General features: G+C 29.4%; 1 long non-coding RNA gene and 1 pseudogene across 1 annotated transcript in view; one reads left to right on the top strand and one right to left on the bottom strand.

Moving 5' to 3' along the window:
• Window positions 1-21,238, top strand: part of LOC139907104 (uncharacterized) — a 161,734-nt gene that overhangs the window by 32,102 nt on the left and 108,394 nt on the right. The window lies entirely within an intron of this gene.
• On the bottom strand, window positions 19,432-20,081 carry LOC139906909 (uncharacterized; annotated as a pseudogene).

Raw genomic sequence — 21,238 nt, 5'->3', positions numbered from 1 at the left:
TTTCATATGTGTAATACTTGTATAACTGGCTAGGAAATAACTTTGGAGCATAGAGTGAGATCGAAAAAATGTACACAGCTTGAAAGCTTCTAAATTTCGGACCACGATCTGAGATTGTAGTTTCACATAAATATATCTGGAAAAAATCAATCTCAAGCCGAGTCTCAACACTAATGAAAGGATAATTAATACCTTACATCTACATTAATATAATATTAAGTATGAGTATTGAGTAATCCTTGACAGAAGGAACGAAAAACACGGCATATTAAAACCCCAATAATAAAATTTAAAAATATTTCAAATGCCTTTTTAATGTATTTTTTATTCAGAGCTAATTATTTCCAAAGTATTTCAGTCTTAAAATTATATTTTATATCTAAACGTTCTTTATAGTGACAAAGAACGTTTAGATACAAAATTTAACTTTTTATACATTCATAAGTTATAAGTAAATAAAATATTTATAATATTGGACAAAACATTTAGATAAAATTTTATGTTATTTATAAATTTATTCAAGAGGCTGTGTCCTACGATTTATTCGTCCATAATGGAAGTCCAGTCTATTATACATATATAAATACTCTCGAATAGGCCATAGTTTTATTAAGTTTTAAAAAATAATTTGGCAATTTTTAATTACAGATTATCATTTTTAGTTGTAAACTTGAACCTTTCAGACCCACTTCTATTTACATATATTCGAAAAATGGATTCGTAGCTTAATCATACCTCTTTATGTGTTCATCAGCCAAAATAATGAAATTTTTTTTAATGTTTAGTTCTAAGTCTTTGTTAGGAAATCTAATATTAAACTAACACAGAATAACTTAATTCCTCATAGAAATTCATTGTTATATTTTTAACTTTTATGTCTAGTAAATATCTATATGCGAGTATATATTTTAATGTACGATAAAAATAAAAATGAATGATTTTTTTTTGCAAAAGTGTGGATAATGGCTTCTTGGCCCCTATGGATCTGGTATCACTAACTCCCGCCCAATGCGAACAAAAATGTATTTTATAAAGAAGCAAGAACATAAATTTTCTTTTATACAAAATAGTCTACAAATGTATAAGCCTTCCCCCACCCCAAACAAAAACACTGGTGGTACATTTATAAGTGCATGCCAACTGCCTTGAGTGACCTTTTTCTCGTCGTCGTGTGTCACACAACTTTTTCGAAGAAATTACAGAGAAAAAGGCCAAAAATAATTTGGTAATAAGACAATTCTTTTAAACTGTGGAATTATTAATCAATAATTGTAGCGAATGGTTCACAGGTTATAAAAAACTAATTCTAATGCAACCGATCAACGTCCAGAGCACTGATTAGGAAGAAAGAAGCAGAAACAGCTAGCAACAAACAAAATAGACTATATATATTTGAATTAGCGAGGTAACGCAGTGTTTTGTTATATATTTTAAGTAGAAAAAGTACCGAAATACAAATACCTATATTAATACAAGAACTGGTTCAAAAATATTGGTACCGTGACAACACTAATACTTAATAACATTCACCCCTAAAACTTGGGTACAAATAATCCACTCATGTGTACCTTAATGTTTCTTTTTCTTATTTATTCAACCCTTATATATATATGGTTGTTTAATTATTCGTTTAAATAATACATAAATTAATGAAATACTATGCGTCTATACTGTTATATTTCCACTTCGTATTTTTTGTGTAATTGTTAAAAGAATACTGCGAGAGGTTCATATTGTATTAAAGGTAAAATAAAAAATCAATTGATGATATTTCAATTTGAAGTTGGAATTAATAGTCTCACAGTTAGTTTTTGTTTGTTTTATAAAATACATCACATACACAGAAAAGGATGAAATGGGGTGGTAGGGAGAGGGAAGAGGGGGGAGGTATGAGAAGTAATTGCTATCTAATGTTAATTAATCGATATTAAATTGTGCTTTATTTATCATTTATTTTATTTATTCTTATCTCTAGTGATAGATATCTATGTACACAGAAGTGTAGTGGTGTAAAGATGTAATTGTACCTATTGTATGAGAATTGCCACACATCAAGTTCCCCCTAATGATCCAACATTTTTGGAGCTGAAAATCAAGACTTCCTAAAATGATTAATCTAAGATTACAATCAGCTTGCAATTTTTGACATTCCATTCTTACAATGTACAGTTTTTTAGTTAGCCCGTTTTTGTTTTTTTTTTTTTGTTTTTTTTTGAATTAGTAATCTGAAGAATGAATTTCAGGAGTAATCTTCCTTTTCTAATACATCATTTATTTATACTCAAAGCCTGATAGAACATTCTTGAGGGCACATAAGAGACGAAGGGTAACCTTGAAGATTTGTTGCAGAGTCATAATTGTAAGTCCTTGTTGGACTTAGAGTAATGTTGAGGATTCACATCGGAGTAATTCTTGCGATTGTCATTGTTTATTTCCTTCTCTCCCTCCTCCTCCTTCATCATACCCCTTTGGTCTAATGAAACGTCATCACAGCTAAGCTGTTCTTAGTACTTAAGAAATTATTAATTTTATAATAATTTACAGGTTGCTATTTTGGACATTCAATTGTTCTTATGTACTGTATGAAACTGCGTTAACATTAATTAATGGATTATTATACATAAAAAATGAGAATGTCTTACATACTGCCTTCTAGTGTATCATAGAGGTTAAAAAAAAGCAAAAAAAAAACAATTTGTTTTGAAAATTATATATCAAATTTTAGAGGTATTTTAGAGGTTATCTGGAGAAAAGAATTCAGTTTTATAAGCATTAGCACGAACAGTTACTTAGAATTTTTTTTTAAATCCAAATTTTGACTAAAAAACTTATGACATCTTCAATTTTTACATATGTATACATATTTCTTTTAACCTTTTTCTCTTAGAAATGAACGATGATTATAAGCTCAAAAAGTCTGAAAATTCTTACATAATGAGTGGTCAATTAGAAGTATTTTAGAAAATGATGGAAATGTAATTGCAAAATTTGGAATTATAGTCATACACCATATCTATTATAAATAAGTTAACTCTCGATTTAATTTTCACTTACAAACTGCTCCAATCTAGAATAGAATTTACGACATGTTTAGATAATTGTTAATACTGGAATGAATGCCCATATTTTGGAAATTGAAGCATTTAAAGACTTCAGGTGTAGATAAATGATGGATAGCATTGAACCTCTTTTTAACTCCATTTTATTAAGATGTAATAATTCAAAAGGAAATTAAGGAAGCCTGAAATTTTCTAAATTTTATGAATTGGTGGGAACGTAAATGCTGAGTTTTCAAAGAACTATAGAAAAGGCATCCATAATTAACTCGAATCCATAGCAAGGAAAAAAGCTTGTAAGCACTTTACCATATCTAGCTATGACTACAATATTACAGGATTCTCATCCAGATGATTTGAGGATGTCTAAAACTCTTCTCTCACTAAGTAATATATGCCTTCTTCGGCTAATATATTGTCGGCATTTGTGATGCAGACAATCTTTGATATCAGCTGTTTTTCAACTCTCGCATGAAGTAAATCAATCATACTTTGTCTCTGATGTTGTATCTCCGGCCTTTTTTGACTAGCAGCTACAAAAACTGTTGCACTCTGTACATGTATGTAATATATATTATTTTCACATTTGTGTTGACGTCATTTGTAAAGGGATTAAATGCATAACATATATACGTCATGATATTTATATTTGGAAGGAAGAGTTCATTCCAAATGATATAATATCATATCAAAGTTTCATTTTAAGTAAATTGTTATACAGGGTGATGACTCAAAACCTGGGAAAAATTTAACTACACTTTAAGTCCCCACTCTGTATACAAATGGTACTTACCTAGACTATTAGTTATTTAATTATGATTAAAGTGTATTTAAAAAAAATATTAATAAACTTGTTTGTAATTTTTTTCTCACTTATTCTAGAATTCATTTTATTCGGAATAAACTATGTTTAAGTTCAATAGAAACTACCTTTACCCAATTTGAAGGGAAAATCGGAACATTTTGGTTAAAAAAAAGTCAGTGCTTCTAACACATACAAAAAAAAGTATTGATGATAATCTCTTGTAATTTACTAAATGTATACTTTATTACCTAATGTAGAGATGTGCCATACCATATAAATATCGACATTTGGGAAGGAAGTAATTCACTTAGAAATACTTGAATGAGTAATGTATACAAATATTTATTTAGTTTGCAATTAATGCGAGCAAGTTGTAATTATTACCAAACAAATTACCTTAAGTTATACAAAAAAAAAAAACTTTTCTAAACGATGAAAATATATATATACGACAATCGTGGTGCAGTTACACAAACATGCACAAGCAATATTGTTTTTGTCGTTTCTATTCCAATAATTTTGATGTCAATGATTCACGACGTCCCTGAATGCTAATTGTCGAAAATATGGGTAAAATAATGGAAATCGTCGAATCTGACCGTCATAAAAGCACTGTTTTGATTGCCATGGAAATTAAAAAATAATGGAAATTAAAAAAAAAATTGTTAAAAATAATGGATTTGTTTTTACTACACATATTATTATACAAAAAACGGTTATTTACTTACCCTTAGAGACGCATCCGTAGTATTTGTGTTTTGGGTAGTGAGAGGGAGCCTAGTTCAGTAGTTTGGACTTCTTTTTTTTTTATATAACTTTTTTAGGGGATAAGTTTGTCTCAGAAATATGAGGATTGCGTCCCAATATTTTTATGACATAATTAATCTTCAAGTACAGGTTACAGCAACAATTTAGTATACATAGTATTGTTTTAAATATGTCAGTCCCCGATACAACTATAATCCCAGTATACTCAACAACACTACATAAGAGGGACCTGTTTTATGTGATTCCACATGGGCCACGGCTTGTCATTTAACGTAAGTGTAGGGAGAGGCATTGAATGCAATCCCAGAACAATGATAATTTAGACTCTTTGAGCTCTTAAATGTAAAACCTAACCCAAAAATATAAGGAATCAGACTTGAGCAACTTGATATTGTGACAATAGAGGACTTGAGTTACCATAATTAAATTGTTTGACTCCAGAGACAAGTTAGTGAGTCTACCTCTAGTTTTATGCCTCGAGTGTACATCTCAGCTATAAATCCTGAACTGTTAAAAGAACACTCGTACAACAGTTTACTTTAAGATAAAAAAATTAGTAAAAAAACTAGATGAAATACTTATTTTTTGAAAATTAAAATTCCAAAATTGCAGAAAAATAAATATAACAAATGGGCTGAAAAGTCCCAGGCTTAACAAAGAAAACACGTTTTTTTCGTTCAAGATTGGCTTTATTCATCAGTATAATCTTCATCAAGAGCAAGGCAATAATTCCAGCGCTGTTCTGACATTTCAATGCAACTCTTATAAAACGTTTTATCTTTTTCCTCAAAATATGGAGAGTAAGGTAGATGCAGAAGCAATTGATTGACTTGTGAAACGGTGCGTTATCCTAGCCAAGCAACACTTTCTTCTTTTTCAAATGGGAGCGTTTTCTAGTTGTTGCCCCTCATATGATGATTGTTTCCATTCTAGTGTGAAGTGATAGATCCATGTTTCATCCATTGTCACATGATGACGCAAAAATTCCAGTTTGTTACTTAAAACCGATAGACATTACAAAAGTGAGATTGATAAAACATAAAAAATAAGAACTCGAGTATCTAAGAACCAGAGAGTAAAAGTTAGTACATCAAGTTTAATAAATAAAATGTAAAATTCCCCATAAATTGTCAAATTATCAATTATTAAATCCTTTTATGTATCTATCATGTGCAGTATTGGATTGGTCCATATCAGTCTTTTATTGTAGTTACTAAGGGCTAAACGTAGTTACTCACTACACCCCTTCGGATGTTTAGCTTAACCTCTTTCCAAGAGACAAGATGCAAGAAGTTTAAATTATGATATGTGTGGTTAGAACGTATAATACTCAAGTATTATACGTTCTAGCTATAATTAATTATTTTTCTTGTTTTTATACTCTTTGATTCTAGATAGGAGTAAAGAAAATGAAAAGATAGGTAGGAATGAAGGACCGACTAATTGGTCCTTAGAACCATTGGATGCGAAAAAAGATCAAATCGATTAAAAAATACTAAAAGGGAGGGAGAAGACTGATTAATAAATCAGTCCTAGGACCAATGCAACACTAATTATGTGGTATTCTTTTTATTACGACTTTGCTAATTTGTAGAGATATAGTTATAAAATCATTTTATATCGTTGCACAAAAAAAGTCATTTACACTTTATTAAATATAATAATTTGGTTTTACAAAAGTCACTCGTTCAAAGTAAGTTATTTCCTCAAAAAAAAGTATCCTTACGTTGAGGTTAGTAATAGCTTAAAGAATTAGGTTAATGTTTAAAGATTGTATTTTATTACTATTTATAATATTTTAATTCATAGCTTTTCAGTGCAAAAAGTGTATATTAATTACTATTCATTAATTATTTATATCTATTATATTCTTATCGCAGTGTTAATCGCTTCTTATGAAATAAATATAAACTAAGGGTGTACGGATGCATCGGTTTTGGCTAGAATCAGCATTTTTTGAAATATTGGAATCAGCTCAATACTACCGATTCCACCCATACCTATGCATAATTATATATATATGTATTATGTGACTTATTTGAGCTCATTTTTGAAGACAAAATTACGGATACAAATTAATAAAATAACTAGACTAGATGACTTCGTTTAGACAAATTAAAAAAAAGAACCTAAAAAAAAGGCAGGAAGTATATAGAAAGATTATAAAAATTTGCAGGTTTGTACAAGAAATTGACTTGAAAGCAACAATTTAGAAATTAAACATTTCTAGTGTCCCATACATGTGAACTGTATCATAAGTTGTCCAAAAAGTCCATGACGGTAGGAGTTGTGTTTACTCTGAAACCATTAAGTAACTGTTTCACTAAATATTTCTTTTTTGTATGTTTGTTAAATAATATTGTTTATAACAGAACTGAAGTCAAGTCCACATTTTCTGAAGCATCTTGGGCCATTAAAAAAAAAGACACGTGTCTGTACTCGAGTACTGGTATATACATATTTCAATTTGAGCATATAAAACTCAGTTAGGAACTGGAGACAGTTCAAGAACATTTGATCTCATGTAGGGCAAACCAGTAAAATAATAATAAAAAGTTTATTGTCAGTGTTACAATTTTTTTTTTTATAAGTGAGGCAGTTGAAATTAGATCAGAGCCGAGGGGCGACGAGGCCGACTTTAAATATCTAACAAAATATGGGCGTCAAATTCCCTAAAATAAGACAACCAGAAATTAATTTACTCCTGAGCACTCAGAGGGATTAACTTTTTTAAATTTAAATTTATTAACAACTAATTATGATTTATAAATTTATGTTTTTTTTTACTATCCATAATTAATAAAAAAATAAAAATAAAAAAAGTAAAAAAATTTGTTATTTGTTTATGAAACTCCTTTATACATAATATTAAATCGGTATTGGAATTGTATATAAATTTCCTGTGGATTTAATCGCATTTTAATGCATTTTTTGAGTACAGCGTTGTAGGATTTTTTTAATCATGTGATTGTGTCATAGAAGAGTTTTAAATTGATACAGTTTTTGTTTTAAATCGGCCACCAAATGAGTGACCAAGAGGCAAAAACATGTCCTGACGTGCATATAGCCCAAAAAGATATCATTGCTATCGTCAGAGTTAATGCAACGGGACGTCTAGAGCTCCAGAAAGTGAATTTCTGTGCCCAAAACTTTACTGATTTCTTGCCTAAGGACATGTGGTCTCCGTCATTCCCCGACTTGAACCATCTTGAATACTTTTAGGTGGGCACCATCGAGATACTGGCAACATTTTTTGTAAATATATTAATCAGTTAATAAAAGTTTGAGTTTTTGAAGCGAAAAGTTTAGCTTTTGGTGACTGGAATTTTTTTCTGGTCACCCTGTATATGTCCTTCGAAAAAAATGACCTGTATTTGAGCAAGCTCTCATGTTTAAAAGACAATTACATAAATTGAGTTTCTAACATTGGAATTAAAACTTAAACAATGGAAAAATTCCTGTTATACCATAAAAAACACACACAATTGCTTAACTTCACATAACGGTACAATAATTTTATGAGATCTTTTAACCAGAAAAGGATTTATTAAAAAATGCGAATACACCGTACATTGTAAATATTTCATACTATCTCATTAAACGCCATAACTTGATTTCATGTTTGTTGGTCACATTTATTGTTAGTGGGACATAAACTAATGTAATGTGTTTAATGAATCGTATGTATATCTTGAGACGTATCTACATGATGATAGAAGTACAAATTCTATGAATTAAACAAACAAACTCATTTCAGATGATTGTACGAATTAATCTGTTGCTCTTGAATTATGAGAAATCATAATTTTTCTGTAAGTAATTTTTAGGATTTTAAAGTTTTACCAATCTGAAATTTTTTTTAGTCATTAATTAATAAAAAAAAAGAAACAACAACATAAATTTTATGTAGCTTTGTGTTATTTAACCCTCCTTTAGTGAACTGGTATATTATACAGTCCGAGATTTATAAAAATCCTTTTCATTCCTTTAAATCTACATTTAATCGGCAATACTTTTTAGCATGCATCTAAAACATAAAATTATATTAAACGCAATCCTTTATTTATCATGATAATGCCTTATGGGATTTATTCGTATATTTAATAATTTTCACAGAGAGTTTGCTACCTGCTCTTGGAGAGTGTCTGAGGTCCTCCCCAACCTTTCACCACATGTTGACATTGTAAATTCTCTTTTTCGATGTCCCTGTCTGCTCCCAGATTGGCTTCTGGGGTAATTTCGCGCGGAGGAGCGTTGCAATCTCAATCCTCATCTCGTACTGTTTGTTCATGGTGGCTACTAGAACAATGTTTTTCTTAGAAATCGACAGCTAATTATGTATTCTACAACATTGATCATCGGAACATTTTGAAGAAAATGACTCATAATCTCTCAAAATTTGGATTATGGAGATGGGTAAATAATAACGGTTGACCTGCTATTCAAATTTTTAAATAATTTTATTTAACTTTTCAATATATTAATGATGGATTTGGAAGATTATTCTGACAATATTTCAATTTAAGAATAAATAATTATTGGTTATTAAATTGAATAAGATTCTTGAGTATCCTCCGAACTAAAGGTCCCTTGAATCTCCCACGTTCACGTTTTCCTAAATGATATATAATTTATATGTTTATAATAACTTATAAGATAAATACATTAGACTTATTAAACTATTTACATGAGACTGCAAACCCAATTTATTATCCTTCATAAGTATTTTCCAAAAAAGTATTAAAGATCCTCTAGATCTGTGATACAAATATTCAGATTCATGATAGACCTAAATTTTGAATTAATTCTAATATTTAAATACTTAAGCGAATAAGCATTTATTTTACTAGTTGCGACATTCCTCACTCTGTTTTTTAATTCAATAACCCTCCTCTTCAATCCTTTCTTGCTTTGGGGTCACAATCCTGTATGTGAGAACTATTCCAATATTTAGAAGTACAATTATAGGCCACAAAAGTCAATATTTACATATATATATATATTATTGAAATATGTAGTAATGATTTTCCAGTTGATGTGATGTAATGAATAATGAGATACAAGTTATATCTTTAAGTTGAAAAAAAAAAGTTGGATATTATAGCGGGAAATACTGTGTTTTTGAATGTTTTAGTCAACCATCAATTTTCTCTTGTCTAAGCAGCGTCAAAGAATGTGCCTTGCTATTGCTAAGTGACATCACTCTATCTATTTTATCTCTACGACTAAGACGTACAACCTTAGCTACATAAATGATAATATGTCCCCAATTATTATAAATAATACACTCAATTTCATCAAAAACTGATTCATACTAACTTGATTCCTAAAATTATTATAAAGTGATGAATATTGCATATAAATTTTTATAAAAAAGAAAAATTTAATGTTATTTTTTTATAAATATAAAAAAATATATTATTATGCAACCTCAAACTCATGTTCATTAGATTATTTTTTGTGTTTTTTTCTCGCTGTCTTAAATTCATTCAATAATTTTTCTCATTTAAATTGATATTTACGACTGTAAATAGATGGAATGAAGTATTTTTAATAATCTGTTAACTTTTTATCATGTAATTAAATACGTTTTATTTTTGGGATTCCCTTTTACCCAGTTCACTAACTACGTTGTAAAAGGTATGTTCAATAAAGAAAGGTTAAAAATTGCAGTGTTTTGTTAAAGATCGATATGAGTATCTAAGCCGAATTCTGTACCGTGCAAATAAATATTCATGTACATATCGATTCTTATTCGAAGTATTTCAATACTTTTTTTTTGGCAATTGATAAATGAACCTAATTGAATGTCGAGGATATTGGGTATTCAATAAGAAACAAAATAGTCACTAGCTCTTTTTCGGTAAGACTAACTTTTTGTTAAGTGGGGAAAATAATAATTTGTTACTATACTGTACCGGGAAACCATTCAAATCTGAACACTTAATAAATCAATAATTAAGTTAGATGGAGACATTGAAATGAATTCATATTTCGATATATTAAACTATTAGCAATTAGTTACAAAAAAAAAAAAAAAATCTGAGCTCTCTAGCTTTCGTACAAGTCGAGAAATTGCCCCTTGAACGTGATCGACGAATTTGCATTTGGAAACATCCCAGGCCAATCCCCTCAATCCCATGAGGTCCCATGCAATAGATCTCAGGTTTTCACACACGACTGTCCTGACAGTTATAAAAAAAAAGTAGGTGGAAAACCCTCTTGTGAGGATAGAGAGACGGAGACCCTCAAAGCCACTGTCAGCCTGCACTGGGACGCTATGATAGATGACTACATCCACAGCGGATACCAGTCCTTCCGCCGCTGCCTTGAATCCATTATTGCCACAAAGGTAGATATATTGTATATAGTGTTCTCTAATGTACATATATCATAAACATATTTTGTTCTAATAAATAATAATATAGTCGTATTAATGAACTATTGCAGGCAAGTCCATGTAGCATCGAATATGCAGCACTCTTTCGGGTTTTTTTTGCCATCTTATGTATGTATGCAACATATTATTCGTAATTAATTTGCCTTTTCAGTATGTGTTAAGATTTAAACAAAACATATACGGTGGTATGTAAAAATGAACTATTTCTACTGGACGTTTTGTATTTAGCATACAGGGAATACTGGTTTGTTTGTTTTTGTTAGTGAGCGATCGACAGACTAAAATACTCATTAGTCATCCCATCCATGTAATACTAGAAACTTGTAAGTGAAGGCATACCAATGGGTAAAGAAAAACTGAGAAATTACTACAATCACATAATATAAGTTCGTAAGGTCATTTGTCAACCATTTTGCATATTTTATCTATCAAAAAAAAAAAAAAAAAAAAAATTTATAATAAGACCTAAAAGGGCATATGACAAGTTTGATGTTGGAATTAAGTAATTTCATAAAAACTGTGATTTACGAATTTCACAGGGTAGATTTTTATATTGGTATATGTTTAAATATTAAAATCTACTAACTACTTTTCAACCTTTTAATACCTTTTGAACTTCTTAAGATTATTAAAAGTACAAAGATCTATCTTTTATTTTAATGAAGGAGTTAATTGAATTATTCATCGGCAAAAAAGTTCTTTGATTGATACATTATCACATTGTCATCATCATCCAATTTCTCAGTAATCATTTAACTACCTTATGTCTAATTACATCTTTAATGATATAATTTTGCCCAGAATCTTGATTATAAATAGGTTTAAAAATTGTTTTGATGTTAAAAATATAACTATAAAAATAGTTTTATACTAATATGTAATGAAACAACATAGGTGTTGAATCAGAGGATGTTGCACCTTTTAACAGGGGAAAAGAAAAACTTTTCCTTTTTTTTTCTTCATCTCTTCATATGTAGGTAAGAAGAACTACACTTATGTTTTGTCACTATCGTAATTTCTCAGTTCTTCTACTCCATTTGTAATAGACGTGTTTGAGCCTTAGATTCGATTTCTAGTATTATATGTCCCATCATATCAAGGTTAAGAAAAATACAAGGGTATACCATAACGCTCTTCCAACTGATGCTTAACTTCCATCACACTTTTTAATAATGACGTCATAGAGTATATTCTATTACTATTAATCATATAATTTCTAGTATTATATGCTATTAATACACCGTTGTTATGTTCTATGACGTCCAAATCTGTCTGTCTTACTCAACAGTAGGTACGGTACATCAAATTGAAAATTCTAGCAAGCCCGATTACATGATTGTCTAACCTTATATTTCCATAAACCTTGCCATCATATTATTTTTTCTTCTTAAACGCTTATTATTATTCTTGAGAGTATAACACGTCATATGAATTGATATAAATATTGAGTAGTTGCGTGTGAGTGTGTTCATAAAAAATGGAGAGTAATACTGAAGCTTTCTTCTATATTATTAAAGCAAAATTTGTATCTTAAACGACGCCCATTGACACCCAATGCCGAGTACTACCACTAGTAGATATAAATTTGGACTGTAACCTACAGACTCGTATGTTATGATCATTTTATTTAAGGTCCTTATTTTGTATCATAATCTAAAATATTTTAAATATTCTTTATTTATTTAGTCACATAAACAAATTTATTCAATAATTTTAAAGTAGCATTATTTGCATGTGTTTTATTAAAGGATTTTCTGGAATAACTTTAAAGTTTTTACGCACTTGATATCAGTGTTACTTCACTCTCGAAAAATTAGTTGATGCATATGTAAAATACATATTTGATAAATTAATTAAAGAAAAATTTATAGTCAGTTGTTTATAGCAATAAATTGAATAACGTAGTAATACAAGATTGTAAATATAAATGTACTAGTATCCATCTATATGATAAACCAGTTGTCTCCTACCCTTACATAATTATTGTTAGCCTTTCAAAAAATATCACTTATATTTAATTAATCAACCTTCTTACATCAATAAGGGTAATATATATACGAATATATTTATATTAAAAAAATACCTTATCACATCCCTCATAACACGAGAGATTAAATGAAACATGATCTTTGATTGTTATCAAACTTTATAATCCTATGGACTACATAAATAAGTTGAATAGGTGGAAGAAAAAGAGTTTATGAATGTAAGGGAAAAAAAAATCATAGTATCAATAATATTTTCATGGAATGTTTCTCAAATTGAAACAAACTTCGTATTTTGCACTTCAAATGTGAGATGAATAAATTAAAGTTTATAAATCTTTTTATCATTTAAGTATAATATATTTTCCACCCAGATGAAGACCTCTGTAAATTTAGTTTTTCTCTCCACTTCATACTTTAGTCTGATTAAGAATTATGAGATTGGAACAAAAAAATTGTATTATATATACGTCATGGCACTTAAGCGGCCAAAAAAATGTATATGCTGTATGAGATTATAGACTGAACAGTTTTTATTGCATAATCGAATCCCAATCCCTAAAGATTTTTGGCGTGAATCCCTCACGACAAAAAAGTTACATTAAATGATTTTAGTAAATACTTTTTAATGTATCCCCCTACTTTATTTTTCCATCTACAAACAAGAGCTTAGTCCTATCTTGTAAAAAAAATATTATTAAATAAGTTTTTTAAAAACTACTAAGATTAGAACATAAAGTGGAAATAAAAAATTGATAAATATATGATTTTAGTAATATTCTTTCTTAGTTACATACCAAATTTTTCAATAAAGACATCCAATAGGTCAGGCATGGAATTTTAGATACATTTAAGTCTATTGAAAACATCTCCCCCCTTTTTTTTCCGCACCTTAGTCATAGATCCTTCTTTTTGTATTTAAATTATACACTTACAGAGTTGTTGTTATAAATCCGGACAAAATTTAAAAGTGTATTTCTAAAATTGTAGACTAGATAGTGGGGGATCTTGGGGAGTTTTTGGTCTTGTACACATAGGGAACAGTGTCCTTGGACATGGAGATCAATTTGTCATTTTGAAAGTTCAATTTGAATTCAATAGTTAATATTTTCTTATCTGAGAAAATGATGGTGTGACCTGCATTAGACGTCTTGAGCCTAGAGAGAAGAGTTTTGCAGTGCGCCATCCTTATCTCCTTCTATTTCTCAATCAACAGATGACACACAGACAACTTGTAGGAGGTCATAGAAAGCTCCCTCAATGTCTTGTGGATGGTGCTGCGAGACACATCCTTCCTCCTGGCCAGTGTTGTCTGCTTCAAGGACGGACCAGCGGTAACAGTCCTCTTCAGGCCTGCCACAAACCTAGGAGTGACTTTACGATCACTTCAGGCACTATATGGGGACCTTTCCTCCATTTCCTCATAGACACTGGGCATAGATGTCGTAGACAGTGCTCCTGGCGTATTCCGTGAGCTTGATGATAACTACTGATCTATGGCCTACACGAGCGAGTTCGATAACAGTTGATCTTTTGGTTTGCTCCATGACTCTAAGTGTTCATTTTGACAAAAAATCGGTAGAATATTATATGCAAGACTACAACCTCTAAATTAAGATACACAATGGGAACTCAGTGCAAGTATACCAGTGTTAGTATCATTTGAATCATCTCTGTATAATCCACTAATGAGAACATGATTATAAATATTATGTACTTTTCAAAATTATCTCCATGGGGTTTTCATTATGCCAATATCAGCTTGATATCCGTGTTTATGTGAATGAAAATCGATGGGAAGTTCATATTAATGAAGGAGGTAGGGAGAGGCCATTTTTCTTCATATGTACTACTCCTTTAAAAGGCACCGACAGTTGAATCCGCCTATTAATTTTTTTGTAAAAGTAAGTATACTGTTATGATATGTAGGTACTTATTCCTGCATTTATTCATAGATAACTAGATAGTTAGGGGATACAAACATAGATATAAGTGTGTATGTAAATACATTATACATTAACCTATCTTACTCCTAAGTTATTTATTTACCTATGTTTGAAAATGTATGTAGATAAAAACCCATCAAAAAGTGTTTATGGGTTTTTTTTAACCAAAATGTCTAACATATTTTTATTTTATGAAATGAAAACATGATAAAAAATATTTATACAAGAACATCGTTCAGTATCTATTTAGTAAGGTAGAAGAAGTAGAAAATAGATCAAACGAGTAATGTTCAAACATTATTTTTTCTAAATTTGTTTAATTTTGATCTATTGGTAGATAATTTAATATTTATAATAGTCGAATTTATATAATTATTTCAAAAAAAGATTTAAAAACTTTTATTTAATAAAAGTCATTTGTAAAGAAAACACGGTGAAATCCAGATATAAAAATGACAGCTTATAGTCAACTTTTCTCAAATACCAATTTTTTTAAAACATAAAATACTTCACCGCGAAGAAACATAAAGTAAAAAATCCGCATTAAGTCTTCCTATTTTGGTTTCTTTAATTATATAGTATAATTTTTTGGATACAATATCACATAGATTGTTGATGTTAGCTTCATGAAATTTCATCAAATGATAAGTAAAACATTTTTGTATGTAAAAAAAAAAATTTTAAATATTATTTCACCCTTGAAATTTATAGAAAAAACATTCCTCTCCTTCAACAGGGAAAAATATTTGAAGCACCCTCTATATTGTTACCATAAATGTATATTAATATGGGTGTAAAGAGTAACGTTGCACTAACATAAATATTAGCTAAAGTTATATCTTCTAGTCAAAACCTACAACTAAAAATAATTAAGAAATTGAGTAAGACGAACAAAAACATATAGACAAATACATATAAATACAAAAAAGAATAGTAATTCATCCATTTGTTTTCTTTGATAAAAGCGTTCATACCGAGGAACAATTCTTTCTCAATAATTATTGACAAATTAGACAATTTCGTATTTGACTATGTTAATAGCATAGTCCCGGTAATCACCATCCATTCTTGGTAATATCAACAAAAGAGCAACGTTAGCTGCAAAATACCACACTATTACTCTCCAATTTTTTCTACGTATTGGCTCTCCACATTTTAACTTGTTGACTATAAGAGCTTTTTCACTTAGAAGAAAAAATTGTATTGTAAAGAACACATTTTGTCGAAATCTGGATATGAGCTGAAAATATTCTTGCTTTGACCAGTCCACAAAAAAGAACTCTCTATCTTGTTAGCCCAGGACTTTGGTAGTTCAATTTTATTTTCGAACTTGTGACAATGTGAAATATATCATTAGATATATCAGCACACGAATATGAAATCCCCATCTGTAAGTGCCAGGACCCTGGATGTAAATAATGTTTTGGATATTTTTTAAGAAAAAGCCGATATTTCCACGATTAATAGGGCGTTTGTAGTAGGGTTTGAATCATGAAGAATAATTATATTACGATTTACTGCTCCCTTTTCTAAATTTCTACACCCTTGAAAAAATACATTTTGAGTTCATATTCTGTAATGTTTGATAGGTATGAGCTCAGCCAAATCTAAGAATAAATGTGAATCAACTGTGCAAAGGGTTTTGCACAAGAATGGGTTCGTGTGTCGTGTACCTAGAAAGATTCAAGAGTATGCACATAAAGGCCAGCCTGAAGTATGTCAATGATCACAAAGATGATGAAATCAACTTTGGTGAGGTCAGATGAGACAAAGGTGGATTTGTTTGTCTGGAACCAGCATCTGCACATTTGACAACTGAAGGCCCGAAAAAATGAATCAATTGTTATTATTTTTTTTAGTTAAGAGTAGTTTTTCATTGAATAGATATATTCTAAATGAGTTTTTTTAGATCTAACATGAACATTTAATTATGTTTTCTAAGCCTTTTTGTGAAGGTACGAATAATTTGGGGCTCAACTGTATATGGTCAAAAACCCCATTTCATAGTACAATAGAATGAATTCTGACTGATTTAGTCTATACTTTTCTTTTAAAAGAAGCCATATTTACCATTGGAATTAAATCTCTCAATATTATCAATTTCATAAAATACATATAACACTTCAAGCATGATAAATCAGAAGGATTTATTGGTTCCAGTTGATTTATTTTCAACATCCAGAAGAAAGATAATAGAATGAAACAAAAGTTGCTATTTCCTATTAATGAGTTGGCTTCTATAAACGACGGCACATCTACGGGGTAAAGATTAATTTTACATGGTTTTTCATCAAATAAAGTACCGTACCCAGTATACTTGTACTTAATTATTTTTTTATGTCCACAACAAACAATAGATGACCACATCGTGGTGTAAAAATCTTTTTGAAAACACTATAAAATATCCTCGATTTTAGTTAAACCCTAATCATGATAAATTATCTTTTTGACTTTTTTTGGATATTTGCTAAAATAGAATTATATTTTTTTTATTATTAGCTTCCCTCTATGCAGTAAAAAAATTAATCTAATTTTCCTTTCAACCTACCCTGCTGTTGTTTCTAAAATACTGCTTTCATACAAAATTTATTTTAAGATCTTAAATATACGTGATAAAAAACATTACTGAAATTGAGTTACAATACAAATTGAGACAAATTACATCAGTTATAAAAGATAAAACATATATATTAAGGTTGTGGAAATAGATTCTTGATCTCATTTTATTGTAATTAATGATTTAAGTGTTAAAGAATATTTTTCTAATTATTATTCTTTAAGATTAGTGGAAATCATTAAAAATATAATAATAATTGTGGTCTAATATGTAATGTTCATTATCATTAAAAGTATGAATATCTTTATATAGATATATATATATAATATGAAAGATAACAAGTGCTTCATCGGGGTGTGGTGTGCCTTCCTATCACCCAATTCCCCCTCCCCCCCGTATGTTTAAGGATATGATATTATTAATCCCAAAGTTCATTAGGTAATCATTTAATGTTTTTTATTCTGTATTGCACAGTTCCCTGTGTGTATATTTTGGCAGTATCCATGGCATAAGAATTTAAAATCGATAAACAAAGCCAACAAAAGAAATTAATTCTAATAAAATACTATATGTACATAAGTTTATAATGACATCAGCTATATATTTTGAGCTCCTCAATTGCTTCAGGTTTTAATCCTTATACAGAGAAGTGTCCGGTTTAATTCGTTTAAAAAACCGTGAACAAAAATGCCGTATTTTCTTTCTCTATGAATCCCCTCCACTAGAAGATTCGTTCAATATTAATACGTCAATTTACTTGAAATTTTTTCAATATGAAGTGATAAACAAATATGTTCAACCTCTTACCATTTGACTAAAGTCAACAATAAATAAAGAATAAAACACGGAAATTTCTAAATTGCTTTTTGCTACATTCATCTACACTGCTCATGGCATTACTTCGCAAGCACAAAAATGTACCATATAACTTTCTGTCAACTGCCAATGTTTCTACTGCTGTTCTCTTAATCAATGTTCTGATTGGCTGAATATGAATTAGCTCTTTAAAGCTGTATTTTATTGAATAATAATTCCATAGTTGCCAAGAATTGGCTAACTACCAACTGACTTTGAACAGTATAGGATATTCTATTTTGAGTATGATATAGACCGACTTTTAGTTAAGCTAACATCTGGAAAATTTATGTCTGGGATGACTAAATACAAAATCAATCTATAAAAAGTATATTATAAATAACAAGGGACATAATCAATTTATTTTACGTCATGGATACATAAAACCCAATATTTCATTTACATATTTTGGTCACTTATGGGCTTTGTATTTAAATTTCCAATATAAGTTAAGATATCCAAGAATATTAACTATGGTTTAGAATCTGCTTAATCTGACTTTATTTGGTCCCAAATGGTTTTTCAAATAAAATCTGTCAATTTTTTAATCAATTCATTGAGACGAGTATTTTTTTTTTTTTTGACAATTTCGACAGGATGACATATTTTTTTATGAGTGATAAATTGATTTTTTTTCCAAAAATTATGCCATTTAAATTTTTTTATAGAAGATGAATTATTTTTATTATGACTAGCAAGAACAAGCTATCTTTAAGATAGCTAATGAAAAATTAAAAAGATTTTATTGATATTTAGCTTATTTATGTTAAAGTTCTAAACTAAAACTAGTTAGTATAAATTATAATTGGAAAATTTCTATTGTAAAACTTCTTTGTATACATAATCTTTGTTGTTTCTGTTAATTTAATGTAAATAATCAAAGCTTTACCCCTTTTGATACTTGAAGATGCAACATAGAATTGGCCATTTGAAAATACTGATTTTGGTATTTTTGGACTAAGCAATTTTTTTCAAATGTTTGACCCCGTAATTTAAAAAAAAAACTATTTAATATATTCTTTATCATTTGGAATCAAATCAAGAACTAGTTGTAGGGAATGGCAATTTAGAGAGTGACAAAAGAAAAGTAATAGGTAAGTAATAGATTAGTCATAACTAGTAAAGATATATTATATAATGAGAGTGTATTCACAATTTTCTCAATTTTGAATAATAATTATGTTTCTTTTCTTTTTTTAAACGGGAATAGATTTGTCCATTTGTTCTGATCGACCATACATCAAAAGCGAAAGTAAAACCCATCCCAGGACTTATTCTGTTTTCTTATTAGCATCATCATATGATGGAGGCCTCTCATCGTAGAATGGAGGTGGGAAATATGTAGATTGGGGATTCGATGGATCATAATAACCTGGCTGTGGTGAAGGAACACTTGGTTCACCTTCATTAGATGATGGATATTCTTCCATAGCATATCCATTATCCATTCATGTCATTAATCTCTGGATAAAGGGGAGGAGCATCTGTCATATAAACAGTATTTGCTGGAGACTGTTGAAGAAACACATCCTTGATAACCTCCAGAATCTGCAAGATATGCTGGTGGAGTAGTCGCATACCAAGCACTACCTGGAGGTGGGCATTGTGTGCATAACTGTTAGATGTCATTTGAGCTACATTGAGCATGGTTGTCCAAATGCAATAGCTCCACCAGACTTTAAATGAAGTTTGAAACCTGCGTCTCCAAGTTACCATTCGACGGAACAATGACCTAGTGATTTATTTATTGTCATTGTCATCGCTAACTTGCCATGTTCCTTCTTCAATCATTATGAAGATTGAAGGTACATATTAAGATTAACTCACTCATCTTCTTCCTAATTCATTTATTTTAAATTCGTATTTAATATATGTTCTCGTCTTTTCTGTTAGTAATAACATTCATTTTTTGGATTTTTAATTTTTTTGGTGCATTTCTGAATCAACAACCCATAACTTAAGAAAAATTTGAGACACGGGGAATCGATCTTGTTTTATGAAAAAAAATCAACTTATTAGCGAAAAATCAAACTTGCTCGCCAGAGCCAAAAAATCTGATCTGATCAGAATTAGACATTAATTTAAAAATTATATAATTTTTTTTTGCTTTGGGTAGCTAATTACTTATTAGAGAAGTGACCATTTAACTAGTAGATTTGTAGAATCTTTGGAGAAAAGTTTGATTTAGTTCACCTTTATTCTTTGTAAATATGAAAAACTTTATTAGTTTACTTATTCTGTAATAGTTTTTAAGTTTTATAAATAAATTTAAAAGATTTTTATGAGTCAATGGGACCTATTGGTATTTTACGCCATGTTTTTGTATTTATATGTATATATGCTTAATATAATATTAGACTGAGAACATATAAAACCTGTGTTTCATTTCATTTCTTAAAGTACAAAAAAAGTCAGTAAATTATGATTGTCCAATCATATACTATATATTTCTAGAGAAGAAAATAAAAAGATAACTGCATTAGTTACATTAGTTATTCAGTCCTACCTATGACCTATGACTGAATAACTAATGTATCGGTCCTTTGAACAGTTGAATGTTAAAATAGATCGAACCAATAAAAAAGAAAGACTTAAAGGGGAGGACTGATATTGAAATCTGTCCTAGGACTTATTTAACACTAGTTCTGATATAAAATTATATTCGTTCAGTATCCATCCAAGTTTTCACAAGTATTAAAACATAATTATTTTTTGGAAATAGTATTAAATAACTTTAAGCAATTTTAAAGGATATCCTGTTTTTAAGCAGATATCTACTTTTTCAATTCCTTCTTCCTAGAAAGTCCTATGAAAAATTATAATTTATCTAATTAATCGTTCAGCTACAGTTGCATGGATTTATTCT

Source organism: Lepeophtheirus salmonis, chromosome 13 (assembly GCF_016086655.4).
Source record: "Lepeophtheirus salmonis chromosome 13, UVic_Lsal_1.4, whole genome shotgun sequence".
Taxonomy (NCBI): Eukaryota; Metazoa; Arthropoda; class Copepoda; order Siphonostomatoida; family Caligidae; genus Lepeophtheirus; species Lepeophtheirus salmonis.
Note: the sequence above shows the minus strand (reverse complement) of the source record. Positions and strands in the feature narration are given on the sequence as shown.